The sequence below is a fragment of the Notamacropus eugenii genome, chromosome 3 (assembly GCF_028372415.1).
Source record: "Notamacropus eugenii isolate mMacEug1 chromosome 3, mMacEug1.pri_v2, whole genome shotgun sequence".
In the NCBI taxonomy this organism is placed as follows: domain Eukaryota; kingdom Metazoa; phylum Chordata; class Mammalia; order Diprotodontia; family Macropodidae; genus Notamacropus; species Notamacropus eugenii.
This window is the reverse complement of record NC_092874.1, coordinates 121,508,985-121,526,851: the sequence shown is the minus strand read 5'-3', so window position 1 is coordinate 121,526,851 and position 17,867 is coordinate 121,508,985. Positions and strand designations below refer to the sequence as shown.

Here is a 17,867-nt window from a genome sequence, read left to right as displayed (position 1 = left end):
AGAGAAGAGTGAGGTCCTCTGACCTTGGGGCACAGGAAGTGTAATGGTGAGGTACCAGAATAGTGCTACTCAGAGTTAGGACAAATATTTTCACCAGCCCCAGGGTCCGATACTGTAAGTGCTGCTTTTCCTCAATCCTCTGTCTTAATTCTGATCCCCACCACCACCCCACCATACCAGTATCTCTATTTGCTCAATAATTCAATTCAGCAACATTTATTGAGCTATTATTATACACAGTTGCCAAGGGGTACACAAAGATGAATAAGACAGTCTAACTCTCAAGGAGCCACAGGAAAAAAAGAGACATACACAAATAATGATAATTCAGGTAAAATTCAACAAATATTCATTGAGCCCCTACTATGTGATATACAATGCTAGGTACTGGATACACAAAGATAAAAATGAAACACTCCCTGCCCTCAAAGAGTACATTCTACTGGAAGAGTACAACAGATCCAAAGAGAGGTATAATCCATGGGGCTAAGTAGATCTAGAGACTTACTTACTCAAGGAATATTTGAGGAGGGAGCCAATACTTTTAGCTAAAGGGATCAGGGAGTACTACTCAGAGGAGGAGGTGCCTAATCTGGGTCTTGAAAGAAGATAAAAATTCTGAAAAAATGGACACGGGAACAAAGCATATTCTGGGAATAAATGACATGTGTACAAGTATGATTGTGGAAGATGGTACATCAAGTTGAGGTTTGGAGAACAGCTACTAGTTTTGCTGGAACGTTGAGTATGTAAATGGGAGTCTAATGACATAACATTGGAAAGACAGGGAGGCTTCTAAACCTTTGCATTTTATTCTAGAATCCACCCCCTCCCCCAAATAAAAAGAATTATGCTGGTGTCACTGGAAGCCTTTAATCTGGGAAATGATATAGCTCAGCCTTCATTTTAGTATAATTATTTTGGGAGAAAGAAATCTACAATAAAAAGGAGATCTAAAAGGGGGTGGATGAGACTAGAGATTGTATCGTGTATCCGGAATCAGATGTATGTATCCAGATAACAGATAGACAATCTGGAATGTTTTCTGGTTCCTTCAGTGGCTAACTCCTCCCCCTCTAAGGTTACATTGTTAGCCATTGTAAAAGTATCTCTTATACATGTATCCAACATGTTGCCTGACTTGTTGATTGCTGAGAAGGCTAGGAGAACTCTCAGTCACTTTTATTTACCTTTTTTGAAGTCTGGGGTCCTCTTGTATTTAAATATACCTTCCTCTTCCGTCATGCCCTTGGCACCTCTCCTCTGGGCATGGTTTTCTTCTTAAATCAAGCTCAGAAGACGGTAATGCTCTGCCTAGTTGACAGCCCATTTGGTTGCAGGCCCTCCTGAAACAATTGTCCAGAAGAATCAGTGAAAGTATTACCTTTGCACCGGGAAGTTCAATAGCCCTGAAATTAAACTCTGGCAAAAATACTCCTGTTTGGTATCTTTCCCTCTCCTCCTAGAGTTCCCCCTAATCATCTCCTCTCCAGCGTGTTTGAATTCTGGGCAGCTAAGTGGCACAGTGGATAGAGCACTGGATCTAGAGTCGGGAAGACTCCAGAGTTCATTTATAGGAGTTCAAATCCAGGCTCAGACACTTACTCACTATATAACTGTGGGCAAGTCATGTAACCTTGGTGGCCTTAGTTTCCTCCTAATGAGCTAGAAAAGGAAATGGTAAACCACTCCAGTATCTTTACCAACAAGTCCCCAAATGGGGTAACAAAAAGTCAGACACATAAGATGGTAAACAAAATTAACAAAAAAAAAGGCAACAACAAAGATAGATCTCCTGTCCCAGGGGAAAGCTTCGGGCTCATTCCTTTTGGAAGAGAAGGATGAAAAGAAAGAAGGGAAACACAGAGTAATAGGTTCCAGTCTGCAGTCCTCATGCAACTGCCCCACAGCTAGTGCTTCATACGATCAAACTAAATGATCTGGGACTCTGTCGTCTTAGCTTCCACTCCTCACAGAATCTGTTCTTCACACGTTTCCCTACATTCCCTATTCACAAGCTCTCCTTTCTTGCTTTCTTCTCAGTTTTTCCTCTCCACAATCATTCAACATGAGAGGGTGAGTTTGTCAAAGGCAAGGCTTTGAAATTTGAAACAAGAAATTATGGGAGACCTCCATCCCAAGTTAGCATCTCCATTGTCCTGTTATACCTTCATGTGTACATCTTGTCTCCCCACTGAACTGTAAGCTCCTTGAAGGCAGGGACAGTTTTTCTTTTGTCTTTGTATCCCTACCTCTTCGCATGATGCTAGGATGAATTAGTTTGACTGACTGATTGATAGTACCTACCAAAATGTTAAGAGACTTAGAGGAAAGCCTCCAGTAGCCACTATGGAGCATTTCTGAGAGAATGTAAGAAGGCATAGATTCAGCATGGTGCAGAAATCTTTCCACTTGGTCCAGAAGCTTTTCAGTTATTCCCTCACTGTTTTTCCACTGCCATACTCAGGTTTGTCCAGTTCTCAGCATAACTGAGAATGTCTCAAAAATCTTCTGCTGCCTATGGGTGTTGAGGCCACTCTCCAAAAGATGTAATCAATAATATCTCTGCACATAAACTTGCTTCTCTTGACATTCTTATATTTCTCTCTAGTCTTTTTTTTTGCCTTCTTTTCTCATAATGTGCCCCCTTTTCAAGGCCTTTATCCATCATCATTAACGTGGTATCAATGGGGCATTAAGGACTCAGTACATTGCCAGAACATAACTATTACTTTAGCTCTCTTCCCATCATCCTAGATCTCTGAAACACTTTGAATCACCTCACTAGGGAGTATAACTTGGTGCAAGACGTTGCAAGGTGCTGTGCATGTGCCGGCCACAAGGTGGTGATCAAAGCTCAAGCTGTGTCAGCTCCCTCCACTGGGTATGCACAAGTCACACTTTGTGGTTCTAGCCTAGAGGTAGCCGCTAGAGGATGTACAAGTTTCTAGGCTTTCCCTAAAACCCTGAGTCTATGTTAAAGTCTAGGGGATTTGATTAATTCTTTAACAGTCATTTATAACTTTTGACTTGTATGCCTCCAGCCACTTTCAGTTCCAGTCTTTGCTTCCTTTTTCAGTATAGTCTCAAAGAACTCACTTTGAATGTGGGTTAAATGCATTTTCTAAAGTGAACTAGAAAGTAAATTATTAAAAAAAAAAATTTTTCACCTCAAAGGAAAAGAAAGTAAACCCTAATTTTTTTAAACAACCAAGCATTCGAGCACAGCCCCTTCTGTTTAATTTTTGAATTTCCAATTCTCCTGCTCTTTGCTTCTTCACTTTCTTTCCCTCATTTTCACCATGGGGACAGACATTTATAATTGAAAATGATCGAACTTTTTCAGTATCAGAAGTCAAGCAGGGAGGAGTTGGTGAGGAGAAACTACTTTAGCACCATGCTCTAGCCCTTTTCTCTTTGATTATCACCAGCAATCCCTGAATCTGGCTTCTATGGAGTCTGCATTCAACTCTTGATTAGATATCATATCTGCTTTCTTCTCTAGGCTCCCTCCTCACTCTTCCAGAATTTCCCTACAATGTCCCCAGAAACCTCTTCACCTTGGATGCTCACTTCACCCTTGGACTTTACACAGTGGAAGTACCCTCTCCTCCTCCCTCTGGTTGGTTCTTCCTAGAATCTCCATTTCAAGAAAGACACTCAGGCCAACCAAGTTTCAGACTGAATGCAGAATTCCAAAGAATAGCAAAGTGAGATAAGAAAGTTTTCTTAAATGAGCAATGCAAAGGAAGAGAAGAAAAAATAGAAGGGGAAGACAGGAGATGTCTTCAAGAAAATTAAAGATATCAAGGGAACATTTCATACAAAAATGAGCATGATAAAAGATAAAAAACAGTAGGGACTTAATAGAAGCAAAAGAGATTAAAAAGAGGTGGCAAGAAAACACAAAAGAACAATATCAGAAGGATCTTAACATCACCAATAACCATGATGGTGTGGTTATTGATCTAGAGCCAGACATCCTGGAGAATGAAGTCAAGTGGGCCTTTGGAAGCATGGATAATAATAAAATTAGTGAAGATGACAGAATTCCAGCTGAGTTATTTAAAATCCTAAAAGACGATATAGTTAAAGTGTTGTAGTCAATATGCCAGCAAGTTTGGAAAACATAACAGTGGCCACCGGTTTGGAAAAGATCAATTTATGTCCCGTCCCAGTCCTTCAAAAGTGCAATGCCAAAGAATGTTCAACTTATCAAACACTTGCACTCATTTCACACACCAGCAAGGTTATGCTTAAAATTCTGCAAACTAAACTTTAGTAATATGTGAACTGAGAATTACCAGAAAAGCAGAAGAACTGGAGACCAAATTGCCAACACTTGCTGGCAAGAGGGTTCTGGAAAAATATCTTCTGCTTCATTGACTAAAACTCATGACTCTGTGTGGATCACAACAAAATGTGGCAAATTGTCAAAGAGATGGGGATGCCAGATCATCTTACTTGTCTCCTAAGGGACCTGTATAAAAGTCAAGAAGCAACAGTTAGAACCAAATATGGAACAACTGGTTGGTTTAAGATTGGGAAAAGAGTACAACAAGGTTGTTTACTGTCACTTTATTTATTTAAATTATATGCAGAGTGTATCTTGTAAAATGTCAGGCATATGCATCAAATATGTAGGTGATACACCCTGATAGCAGAAAGTGGAAAAGGAACTAAGAAGCCTCTTGATGAGGGTGAAAGTGCATGTAAAAAATGGTTTGAAAACCATTGAAAACCATAGTCAAAAAAACTAAGATCTCAAAAACTGGATCTCATCACTTCCTGGCAATTAGACAAAGAAGAAATGGAAGCAGTGTCAGATTTTATATTCTTGGGCTCAAAGATCACTGCAGATGGTGACTGCAGCCATAAAATTAAAGGTGCTTACTCCTTGGAAGGAAAGCTATAGCAAATCTGGACAGCACACTAAAAAGTTGAGAAATCATCTTACCAACAAAGGTTCATATAGTCAAAGTTATAGGCTTTTTAGTAGTAATATGTGACTGAGAGAGTTGGACTATAAGAAAAGTTGTGCCCCACAGAATTGACATTTTTGAGTTGTGGTGTGTTGGGGATGGAAGCTCAATTCCATGTGGACAGTCTCGGGCGGGTAAAGGTGGGCCCCCCATGAAACACCAGGGAATCGAGGAGTGAGACCGAGCTATCTTGTGTATTTCCGCCTCTTCCTGTGAGAAACGTGATGGGAGGAGCATCCCCGCCCTCGAGACTGTCCCGGATCTGGGCACACCTATTATTATCTAACAGGCATGGTATTCAGGTGCAAACTACATGGCCGGAGAGCTTAATTAGGGTCAGGAAAGCATGAAGGCGCTCTTAGCGCTGAGAGGCCCTGACAGGACAGAAGGCTCCTTTTTTCCTCTCTTCGCTTTCCCCTCCCCCTCTCTCCCCACTTACACTTCTACTTCCAATCTCTTACTGTAAGATCTTGCCTCCTTGGGAGATTTCTCTCTCCCTCCTAAGGAAGAGCTCCCCCTGCACATGTAACCAGGACCCTGAATAAAGCCTAACCCTTGTTCGACTCCGGAAAGTCTCTTCTCTCATACGTTTATCCGGTTTGGCCAACCGAAGACCTGGGACAGGTAAGGTAAGACTCGGGTAGCCCTCAGGCCTCTAGGCCTGGCAGTGGTGGGGGTCCCTTTTTTTAATTAATTAATTTTTAGTTTTCAACATTCACTTCCATAAGGTTTTGTATTTCAAATTTTCTCCCCATCCCTCTCCTCCCCCTCTCAAAGACAGCATGCAATCTGATATAGATTCTACTTAAGCATTCATATTAAACATATTTTCACATTAATCATGATGTAAAGAAGAATTAGAACTAATGGGAGGAACCACAAGAAAGAAGAAACAAAACAAAATGACAAAAGACAAGAAAAGCAAATAGTATGTTTCTATGCACATTCAGTCTCCAAATTTCTTTCTCTAGATGTGGATAGCATTTTCCCTCATGAGTCTTTTGGAGTTGTCTTAGATTCTTGCATTGCTGAGAAGGGCTAAGTCTATCAAAGTCGTCATCTCACAACATGGTTACTACTGTGTACAATGTTCGCCTGGTTCTGCTCATTTCACTCAGCATCAGTTCATATAAATCTTTCCAGGTTTTTCTGAAGTACATTTGCTCATCATTTCTTATAGCACAATAGTATTCCATTACATTCATAATACAACTTGTTCAGCTATTCCTCAATCGATGGACATCCCCTCAATTTCTAGTTCTTTTCCACCACAAGAAGAGCTGCTATAAATATTTTTGTACATGTGGGTTTGATGGGGTACAGACTCTGGGAACCTTCTTGAACTCTCCTTGAATCTTCCCACTTAATATGGCTTTTCATACACAAATCTGTTACCCTTAACCTAGCCTGGTACTCCATTGTCTGATATCTCCTGATTGTCTCCAGCTGTTTCCCACCATTGATCAGTCACCCCAGTCCCATTAAGATCCTCCTAGGACTCCCCTTCAAGACCCTCCCTAACCCCTCCTCCCATCACCCCAGACTTCCAGACCAACTCCAGATCTCTCCCACAGTTTTTCTGTATATATTCCATCTCACCTCCATGAAGGTGCTCAGATTCAGTCTAGCTCGGATTCTATCTGACCTACTTGTTAATACAAGAGTCACAAATGTTGAGGGTACTTAAGAGTTAACCAATATGAGGAATCTTTAATAAACTTTGTTTTACTTTGGCTGAAAGAGGTCTTGGGTCGAATTTGTTAGAGCAGGACCCAAGGTGTCAGTATTTTGGGGTCCCAGCATCCGAACCTCAACAGGTTCTTTTCCCATTTTAGGGATACAGACCTAGAAGTGGTACTGCTGGGCCAAAGGTATGCACGGTTTTACAGCCTGTTGGGTATAATTCTAAATTGCTCTCCAGAATGGTTTGATCAGTTAATAACTCCATCAACAATCCATTAGTGTTCTAATTTTACCACATCTTCTCCAGCATTTATCATTTTCGTGTTTTGTCATATTAGCCAATCTAACAGGTGTGATATGATACTTCAGAGGACTTTTGAGAGTCCCTTAGGCAGCAAAGAGATCAAATTGGTCAATACTTAAAGAAATTATCTCTGACTATTCATCCAAAGTCAAAATACAGAAGCTTAAATGCTTTGGACACATAATGAAAGGACAGTCTCAATGCAAAAGACCCTGCTATTTAGATTAGAAAGATTAAAAGCAAAAGGAAAAGGGGACAGCAGAAGGTGAGAAGGAGAGATTGTGTCATGGAAACAATGAACATGAAGTTGGACAGACTTTGAGAGGCAGTGGAGGATAGAAGGGCCTGGCGTGCTGTGGTCTACAGGATCACAAAGAGTCAGATGGGACTGAATGACTGACCAACAACAACAACCAGGCTGCAGTGCCCCTCCTCTATCGTGTCTTCCCTTTGAGCTTTGATATGTTGCTTCCTCCTATTAGAATGTAAGTTTCTTGAGGTCAGGGATTTTTTATCTTTCTGCTTGTAATTGTATTCCCAGTACTGAGCATGGTGCCTGGCTCATAGGGTTAGTAAGTGCTTGCTCTATGTTTGTTGAAGCTAGGCAGAGCCTCTACTCTCCACTTGTATGCTCTGTAAATTAATTCTCCCTGATCTATTATAATGTGGTCAGGATGCTTTGTCCTGTCAAGATACTGTTAGAGACATTTAGAGAACTAAGGCTGGACAAGTAAGCTGAGCTTGACATAACATCAATCCTTTGCACTCACCTTCTGGAACTGAAGGTTCCTGACCTCAGGCAAGCACCAACAGGCCCAGACCCAAAGCCCTGCTATGAGCCAAACTTTTGTCATTACACAACCTTGCCTCACAGATGGGATTGTGTGTGTTTGTCTTTCGTTGCCCAAGGAAGACCATGTCATCAGATAAATGATGACTTGACTTGCACTTGACTTTGTTTTGAATGAGGGAGGGCTGTGCAGGTCACCAGCCTCACTCCTCCTCCAGAGCCATCTGAATCCAGTGACCACATATTCATCAGGATGACTGGAGACGACCCAGGATAAGGCAATTGGGGTTAAGTGGTTAAGTGATTTTCCCAAGGTCACACAGCTAGTGAGTGTCAAGTGAGTGTCTGAGGTGAGATCTGAACTCAGGTCCTCCTGACTTCTGCACTGGTGCTCTATCCACTGCACCACCTAACTGCGCTCATACACAGATGGGATATTAGCTCTGGGAAGCCCCTTGAACTCTCCTTGACTCTTCCCACTTAATCTGACTTTTCATACCCAAATCTGTTACCCTTAACCTAGCCTGGCCCTCCTTTGTCTGTTGCCTCCAGATTGCCTCTGACTACTTCCCAACCTTGACTCTGTAAAGTACTTTTAACCCACCCTAGCCTTCCTGGGGCTATTATCTCTGGATTGCCTCCAGCTGTTTCCCACTCTCTTGGTTCTGACCTCTAGTCACTCAGTCCCATCAAAGATCCTCCTTAGACTCCTCCTCAAGACCCTCCCTCAACCCCTCCTCCCATCACCCCAGACTACTAGACCACCCCCAGATCCTTCCCACAATCTTTTTGTATATAAGATCTTTCTTGTCTCCATGAAAGTACTCAGATTCAATCTGGTTCAGATTCTATCTGGTCTGCTTGTTGATATCCGGTATTTTGGGGCCCCTAGCACCCCAAACCTCAATATATGGTTCCCTGACCTCAACATCACTAGTATTGCTACACTATACTCACTATTTGACTCTTTGTCTAGCCACAAGTATATAAGACAAGGTTCAGCTATACTAAATTGGGTTTCCCCACTAGGGGCAGGGTCCTGACACATGTTTAATTTGTTTCCTTGCTTACAAGCTGTTTCTGTGATCCCATTCAAAATAGGATCTTTTGCTGTTTTTGTTTTAGTATAATTAAGTGCCTTTGATTGAGTCTTGCCTTTATCAATCAAGAGTCTTTATAAGGAGTAATGTACAGAAACAAGTTTGTTTAACTAACAACATAGAAAATGTATATATTTGTATTATTAATTATTTTATTGTGATTAAAGATCTTTCCCATCCATTGATGGGCCTGCCCATTGTGGGAAGCTTGATTAGAGGAGTTGTTTTGTAGAAGAATCCCAGACCTTTTGTTTTTTTCCATTGGGTCAAAGGGTTGTAATGCCCTCTGACTCTAAAAAAGGTATAAATACTCTGAGTTGAGGTTTTACTTTGGGGCTTACTGATTGGAAGTGTTTGTTTGGACAGATGAGGACTCTGGGAAGAGTGCTTCCCTCTCAGGTAACTATGGTCAGACAGTTGAGGTCCAACTGTCAACTGAATTCAGGCAGAGGAAGCCATGTCTGTTGATCTTTTGATTTCTCTATATTTTCTTTGAAATTCAGGGTACTGACTCCTTGAACTAATGGAATAATACATGTGCTTGATTAAAGTGATTGTTAACCCCTTGAAAGTTGGTTTCCTTTTAGAGAAGCAGATCAAAGAAGCTGTTGTAGTAGGCCCCCCCTGCGTATGTTGGGGTGCTTACTGATAGACCATCCACAGTGCAGTTGACACCCCACATCTCCTCATGTGTTATAGGCATTCCTAGAAGCATGAGACAAAGAAAACCCCAAATCACTTTGCATAAAGGCAAAGGTAAAGAGAAGAGAGAGGGAAAGAAATGGAAGAAAAGAAAAGAAACCATGTAATATCAAGCATGAGGATTCTGGAACTATGAAAGCTGGATTTGAACTTCTGTCACTTGGCTAACAGATCAATGCCAGACTATAAATAGGCTTTGAAAGGCTACCAGACCTCCAGAAACCATACTCTGAGGAACAACCCACTCAGCTTTAGAATTTCTTCCCAAGGGTCTGGGTTTTTCTGCTTGGTGAGTACAGAAGTACAAATTCACATGGTTCATCACATTTGACCTCAGCCATGCTTCACATTTCAACATGGCAGTCTTCTTGCCATTAGTCAACCATGAGGTCAACTCTCCCCTGACCCATAGTCCTAGCAAATTCGTCCTAAGATGCAAGATCTCAGCCCCTAGAGGCAGAATGGGAAACTGAGAGGCTGGAAATGTCTGACATTCCCCCTCCCTTCCCCTAGGGTTAATTCAATTCTCTGGTGGGGTGGGGCTGGGCAGGGTGTAGATTGAATTTAGTAACCTGGACCTTTCACCTACTTCCTCCTGTTCTAAGGTTGAGACTCTAAAAGACATATACATTAGGTGGGCTTATCCAGACATACAAATACTTCAACATACTTAGACTAAAGTACAGTTTGACAGAAACACAGTCAGACACAGATACATAACGCACATAGGTATATCATCTCTGGTCCCAAGGAGGTCAAATTGATTCTGAGCCTCACATTTCCAGGGGTCTGGAGTACTAAAGAGCCCAGAGATCTAGTTCTGTCCACAGCCACTGGAACCTTCCTAGTCCTTCTCCCCAGGTAGCCCCAACCTAGAACAATTTCAACCAGAACAGAAAAGGTTTGGTTGAAAGCAGACTACCCTCTGAAAGGCTGGGGGGAGAGGGGGTGTCAACTGCTCTCCCTTGTTCCACAGACTGGACTTTGTGGTCCAGGCATTCTTACTACAAAAAGAAAGGCAGAAGTATACTCATTGATTTGCTAATGTATGGCCAGGGAAGAGAGTAGCTTCTTTCCAGAGAGACCTGGGATTTGTCACCCAGTCAATCAATAAACATTGCCATTACTAAACCCCAAACATGGTCACAAAGAGTTGGACACAGCTGAAGAAAACGACTCAACAATGTCAATAAACAGTATTCAGCACTTGCTACCTGTTAGGCACTGTTCTAAGTGCTGGGGATGCAAAAAGAGGCAGTAAGTACCCTCTCTCAGGGAGCTCATGGTCTAATAAGGAGACAAGATGCAAATGACCATAGGCAAACAAGTTATCCATAGGATAAACTGGGAATAATCAACAAAGGAAGACACTCGAATTAGGGGATTTGGGAAAAGCTCCCCCTTAGAAGGGGAGATTTTAGCTCAGACTTGAAGCAAGTCAGAGAAGACAGGAGGCAGAGATGATGAGGAAAGAAGTCCAGGTATGGAGGGACAGCCAGTGCTAATGTCTCAGGTCTGGAGATGGAGTGTTTTGTTAAAGGAGAATGGTATTAATCAAATACAGAGTGTAATGGGATGTAAGATGCTGGAAAACCAGCCTTGAAACTCAGCATTCCACAAGTTCCCCCTCACCAGATTCATAAGTAATACTGAAGAAAGGAGGACAAAGGTGAAAATTTGGACACAACCCCAGGAACCCTCAGGCTGCACGATCTGCACGTTCCTCCTAGGTTTCCGGGACTACAGACTGAGTCAGCACCAGCTCATGTCAGTCAGAACGAACACATGTGCCAGTCCTGGGCTTAACTCTGTCCAGCCCCTGGAACACAGAGAGTGAAAACCAAATGTACGAAAACTAAAGGCAGTCCTTGTTCCAACTGGATGGGAAGGGTGCCAGAGTCTAGTGACACTTTGGGAATGAGTGGAGGGAAAAGAGAAGGGGAAGGAGGGTTTAGACTGGGTGTATTTGGAGAATCTTCCCCTCAGACAATGAAATCGGCTAAATACTGACTACCCTGGGAGCTGGGGGAGAGAAAAAAGCACCAGATATGCAAGTCTGAATTGATTTCAAATCAACCGGCTTCTTATGGGCCCCACACTGGAATCTCTGCCTAGCTATGGGGGAGGGGGAAAGGGGAGAGAGGGGGTGTCTGAGAGCCCGAGAGAGTTCTGACTGTTTTGCAGGATTGTGCCAGATCACCCCTCCCCCAGCCCAAGCCAAAGCTCATTTTGGGAAGTAGATGAAGTTGGTCCCCAGTAAGACCCCAACCCCTTAGCAGGCTTCCAGGAATGCTGGGAAGATTGCCAGTTTTGAAATCAGAAGAGCTGGGTTCAACCAATCAATCAATCAGTCACAGCCAGCAAGCATTTATTAAGTGTGTAGAGAAAATAATGGCAAAAACTTCAACAGTCTCTGCCTTCCTGGAGATTAATTACATGTATAGGAGTGAGACAATGTACATGTATATAATAATACTAGCTAGCATTTTTATAGCACCTTACGGTTTGCAAAGTACTTTCCATATATTATCAGATTTGATCTTTGAAATACCTTGTGGGGTGGGTGCTATGATTAGCCCCATTTTACCGGTAAGGAAACTGAAACTGAGACTGGGTAAATAATTTGCCTCAGACCATATAGCTAGTAAGTGTCTGAGATAGGATCCAAAAGCAGTTCATTCCTACTCCAAATCTGGAGCTCTATCCACCATACAATATGTTTACATGTATACACATATTTATATGTGTGTGTGTGCATATGTGTAAACATATATGCAATCCTATGTGCCAGCCACTGCCTTAGGTGCTGGGATACAAAGAAAGGTCAAAAGAGTTACTGGTTACCCTCAAGGAGTCCACATTCTATACACAAACACACAAAACAAATACCACATGATGGGAGAGGCACTACCAACTAGTGGAGGGACCAAGAGAGACCTGGCAGAAGGTGACCCTTGAATAACTTCAAGTTTGCTTGCTTTGAATTGAAGGAACCAAAGATTCCAAGAGATGGAGGTGAGGAGGAAGGACATTCCCAACATGGGGGCAAGACAAGAGGAAAAGACATGGCAGTGGGAGAAGAAATGTGATGCCCTTTGAGAAATAACAAGGTCAGTTTGGATGGACTATAGAGTGTGTGGAAGGCAGTAATGTGTAATGGAGCTGAGAAGGTAGGTTGGAACCAGGTGTTAAAAGCTTTATTTGCCAAAGACAGAAGTTTATATTCTATCCTGGAGGTGATGGGAAGCCAATAGAGTTGAGAAGAGGGGTCCTCAGAGTTACATATTAGGAAAACCATTTGTTGGCTGGCTATGTGAAGGATGGATGGGAATCCTGGTTCCTCCACTTTGCTGCCTATGTGACTTTGGGCCACTCCCTCACTTTATATCTCAGGGCCTCAATTCCAGGGGGTCTGAACATTTCAAGTCTATACTAGTTACAAAGTTTTGATTCTGATTTCCCCCTCTGAAGTACTTTCCTGGACATACCAAGGATGTTTGTGTGTATGTGTATGGGATATATGATACTCTCCTCCTGTCCCATGTCTACCTGGATTCCCTCAATCCTCCATCCTCAGAAAGCACCCTACATATTCCACACATTCCTACACCCAACAATCCCTTTAAAAATTGTGTCCTTTCTCTGGCCCTCTAATTTTGAAAATGACAATTCTTAATGTGACAAATTAATAGTACACTAATGGGGAAAACAGACTAGCCCTTCTTTACTTTCTGATTCACTTGAGTGTAATTTTGTTGTGGTTCAGTCCGGTCCAACTCTTTGTGACCCCGTGGATCATACTCATATTGCTCATGGGGTTTTCTTGGCAAAGATACTGAAGTGGTTTGCCACTTCCTTCTCCGGTGGATTAAGGCAAACAGATTAAGTGACTTGCCCACAGTCACACAGCTAGTAAGTGTCTGAGGCTGGAATTGAAGTCAGGCCTTCCTGACTCCAGGCCCAGTGCTCTGTACACTGAGCCACCTAACTGCCTGTTATTATTGAGGGACTCTCTGAGAGGCACATAGCTAGTTGCCTCCTTGTGTGTAATTTAATAGGAGCTTTCTGGAGACAAGGCCACAAGCCAGTGGCCACAATCTCTAATGACAGGAATTTCAGACAGCAAACAAGATACAGTAGAAGTAGTGATAACTCACATTGATATGCTCTTCGAGGTTTATAAGGGCTTTTCTCACAACAACTCTGTGAGGAAGATAGTACAAAAATTATCGTTCCCATTTTACACATGAGACAACAGAAGTCCAGAGAAGTAAGTTGCTCTTCAAATCACAGCCTATGCCTCAGTTTCCCATGGCAGCAAGATATTACCTAAGTACAAATTGGACAGCCAGGTGGCATAGTGGAAAGTGTATTGGACCTGGAGTCAGCAAGACCTGAGTTAAAATCCAGCCTCAAACATTTACTAGCTGTATGGCCCTGGGTAAGTTACTTCACCCTGTTGCGCTCAGTTTCCTTGTCTATAAAATGAGCTGGAAAAGGAAATCATAAACCATTCCCATGTGTTTGCCAAGCAAACCCCAAAAGGGGTCATGAAGAGTAGGACATGATTGAAACAACTGAACAACAAATACAAGCTAGAAATTATGGAATAGAAAATGCAAATTTGAAATGCGATGCCACCCAAATCCTCCTCTTCCTCACTGATGGCAGAATCATCATTCTTCTTTTTCTCCAGGTCTGTGATACTGAATGATGGGAACCTCTTTGTCTATTCCCCATGGTCAATACATTCCTTTGCAACATCTCTCAGACCAATATTTTCTTCATCATTGTCAAAGTCCTTGGGCAGCCATTCATTGAACATTTGGGGGATAATTACTGAGAGCTGAATCCTAACCTTAATACCAGACAGGGTATGCCTAATCTATCCTATGCCCAATACCCAGAGTTCCAGAGCAGGGTAGAGGTAAGAGCATTCAGGAGACCCCTATTCTAGTTCCTGTTCTCCTACTCCCTCACTCAGTGACCTTGGGCAAATTGTTTAACATCTCCAGGCTTTAGTTTCTGTATTTGCAAAAAGAGGAGGCTGTTAACCCTCTCAAGGTTTTTTTAGCTCTAACATTCTATAGCCGCACAATTCTAGGAGGCTACCTTCCCCCAGAATTGAAATATTAGAAGCCACAGTCTCTGGAGGCCTCCAATAGGATTCTTGTTGTTATGCTTTAGGTTTTTCAGTCCTTCTGGCTCTTCATGACTCCATTTGGGGTTTTCGTGGCAGGGATACTGAAGTGGTTTGCCATTTCCTTCTCCAGATCATTTAATAGATGAGGAAATTGAGGCCAACAAGGTTAAGTGACTTGCCCAGGGTCACACAGCCAGCAAGCGTCTGAGCTCAGATTTGAATGGAGGAAGATGAGCCTTTCTGACTCCAGGCTCCCTGCTCCTTCCCTGAGACGGCATGCAATCTTATACAGGTTCTACACATACATTCTTATTAAATACATTTTCACCTTAGTCATGTTGCATACAAGAATTAAAATGAATGGGAGAAACCATGAGAAGAAAAGAAACCGAAACATAACACAAGAGAAAATGGTCTGCTTCACTCTGCGTGAAAAAGTGCAGTTTGAACAGGACATAGGGAAGGGAATTTTGCTTTCCTCACCTCAAGTTTATAGACTGACTAGAGTTTTGTGGTACATACAGAAAGCCAGAAGGGAATAATTGTGCTTGATACGTATATTTATTTTTTACATTCTTAATTGTAAACTAGGAGTTATTTTATTCAATGATTTATCTACCATTTTAAATCTGCATTGGTCATCTATAAAATGACAAGGTTGAAGTAAATGACCTAAGGTCTCTTCCAGCTCTAAGGGTTTTTGTTTCTATCTTGTCTCTTTGTTTATTTGGTCTAAATCTTGAACTTGGTCAGGACAAGTCTCTCCCAAATCATACAAGTTCTCTATCATTTTACAACAATGCTCATTGAGTATTTGTTGATGACAATCAGGTGATAGCATAAAAGGTTGACCTCATTTAGTTCTGGAACAAAGGACAACCTGGAAGTTGTCTTTGGAAGTTCTTTTGGAAGTTGTGAAGTTCTAGTTTCTTTGTTTATCCTTATAAGAACATTCACTTCTGACTCTTTTTTTCCCCATTCCCAGCCTCAACTCCACCTCCAAGCTGGAAAAGAAGTCCTCCTTAAATAGCTAAGAGCCAAACACTTCAAATGCCTAGAGTCTGGTGCCCACTCAGTGGCTCAGTTTCAAAGACAAGAAGATCTAAGGGTTCAGGGCAACCTGTTTGCCTCTTCTTCCAAGAAACAAAGAAGCTGCCTTACGGAAGAAAGATTCTGAGGGAGAATGAGCATCCAGTCTTCCAGAAAGAATCTGATTCCTTTTTCCCTCAGTAATCTCTCAGCCTTTGTCATTGCAAAAGAAGTAGAGGTAGAGGTCAGTGAACCTGATTTCCAGGGTAAAAGCATTATTTATTTTTCCTTTGGGCCTTTTTGTCCAGGTGTGTATGAGTTGTGTGACATACTCTGAAGGTGCCTCAGAGGAGGGAATCAGGACATCACTTTACAACTAGAAGAGATTTGAAAGGTCATTTAATTCAACCCCCTTCTTTTATGTGTATTAATGGAACACTGTACTGCCAATCCTTGGGCAGCTCTCGAATTACTAAAAGGGGAAATCTATCTCATTAAATGACAGTATAATAAATAACCAAGCGTTCCTTACATAGACTAACCAAATAATATGTCTCAAGCACATTTTCTGTAACTATTTTCCAAATGTATATAGATGCTGTTATGGTTAATAAAATACAAAAGCTTCCTTTAAATAAATGTAATAGTTAACATAATAAATCAATGTAACTTAATTAATAGAATACACATGTACTGTTTCCTTTAGAAGCTTTGCTGCACTTGTAGTAGTATTTTATCATTGTGTATTTTCCCAATAGAAGCACAAATACTGTCAGGTGAAAGTTCACCTCTCTTTTTTTTTAAACTTTCGAAAAGGCCTTCACACTTAAAAAAAAAAGAAGGAAAACAATTACTTCCTCTGTGTGGGTCCTAGGTCCAACGTTAACCAGCTGTGTGGCAATGAGGAAATTTCTTCACCTCCAGGCTCGTGGTTTCCTCCTCTGTGATGGGGATAATACTTAAAATCCCCACTCTACAGAGTTGTAAGAGAAGTACCTTATAAACCAACAAATGTTCTATTAATATGGTTGGTTTTGTAATCATTATTAGAAATGTCTCTGTGCCTGTGTGTGATCATGTCTCTGTAGGTGGGACTCTTAATATCTACATGGTTCTGGATACCCCACATATCTGCCTGGGATTCCTCTGTGTCTACTATGTCTGTGACTCTCTCTGTCTTGTTGTATTTGTTTTTAAATTCAAGTTACTGGGACTCTAGGTATTCGGAAGTGTAAGAGACTGGGTCAGGGCCCATGACTCTTCAGGAAGTCTAGGTAGGTTTGGTGTCCTCTAGTTTAGTCAGTGAATCATGCAGGAAACAGAGTGCCCTCGTGAATGCCACCACTCATCTCACACCAGGGGGCAGCCCCATTTCCTCATTTTCCCCCTGTTCTCAACATGGCTGGCTCACCCAAGAAGTCCCTTCCCCTTGAAGGTCATGGGATGAAAGGATTTAGAGCTGGAAGAGACCGTACATAGCGAAGATCTAGGGCAATCTTCTCATTTTATAGATGAAAAAACCAAGGCTGAGAAAGATGAAATGTCTTAAAGGTCATCTACTCTAATTGCCTTTACAGATGAGCAAAGTAAGACCCAGGGAGATGAAGGGGGCTTGTCCAGTGTCACACAGGGTGTGAGTGGCAAAGCCAAGGTTTGAGCCTGGACCCTTTTATTTCAAATGTGCTTTCTGATATACTTCCAAAAAAAAAAAAAGGAAAAGGAAAACAAAACAACAAAAACTCAAAACACCTGGTTATATTCAAGAGTGAGTGATCAGCTCAGAGACACAGTCAGGGACAGAGCTAGAAAGGACATCTGTGAGTTCTCCATAGAATAGTTACATAACCTAGTTGACTCAGAGAGGGCACGATTTACCCACACATAGTGTTGGTAAATTAGTGTTATCAGTGCCCATGATTCTGATTCACACTCACTCAGTTGACCGTAGAGCAGACCAGGTAGAAAAACTGACTGAGGAATTCCTCTACTAGTTCCCCACTTGTCTTTTATGAATTAAATGAAGAAGCATGAAGCATGAATTAAAATGACTTGGGAGGATAAAGGGGATTAAGGAATAAACTATCCTCTCAAATGAGCCAAGATAAACTATGACACAGATTGGTTTGCTAGATTA

General features: G+C 41.8%; 1 long non-coding RNA gene across 1 annotated transcript; it reads left to right on the top strand.

Moving 5' to 3' along the window:
* The first annotated feature begins 9,320 nt into the window (after nucleotides 1–9,320).
* On the top strand, nucleotides 9,321–16,338 carry LOC140531253 (uncharacterized). Its single transcript, XR_011976307.1, has 3 exons — nucleotides 9,321–9,850; nucleotides 12,552–12,671; nucleotides 15,690–16,338. It is a non-coding gene; the product is annotated as an uncharacterized lncRNA (long non-coding RNA).
* Nucleotides 16,339–17,867: the final 1,529 nt, after the last annotated feature.